Below are 479 nucleotides of genomic sequence, written 5' to 3'. Positions count from 1 at the left end.
TATTGCTAAGAATTTCTGTCCGGTTAAAAAATTTTTGATAAGTATCTTGCATAAGATAAATAATATATTATTGCGGCAATATGTGAGCAACAACCAACAGTTCGTCTACCATTAGCACACTCACATGCATAATGGGTCACGCCGGAAACACCGATACTGTTTGGTTTATACCTCAAAAAACATCTATATGTTGTACGAGAAATATGTCGGGATGGAACTTTTAGTTTAAGGACATTTTTTTCGTTCTTAACATACTCTATGTTTAATTTACCATTTTTATCTACCATCTCTGCCAAATACGACACAGATTGTGAAAGTTAGTACGAACCGGTAAATAAAATTTTCAAATCTTTTTCGGTCATTTCCGGAAAATCGAAGGCGAAGAAAAAGGATGGTTTCGCCGAAAACTCCTTTTTCGCAATATTACATCCGATGATCTTTTGGATTTTCCGGAAATGACCGAAAAAGATTTGAAAATT

Source organism: Wasmannia auropunctata, unplaced genomic scaffold (genome assembly GCF_000956235.1).
Source record: "Wasmannia auropunctata unplaced genomic scaffold, wasmannia.A_1.0 LD336090.1, whole genome shotgun sequence".
In the NCBI taxonomy this organism is placed as follows: domain Eukaryota; kingdom Metazoa; phylum Arthropoda; class Insecta; order Hymenoptera; family Formicidae; genus Wasmannia; species Wasmannia auropunctata.
This window is presented reverse-complemented; position numbering follows the sequence as displayed.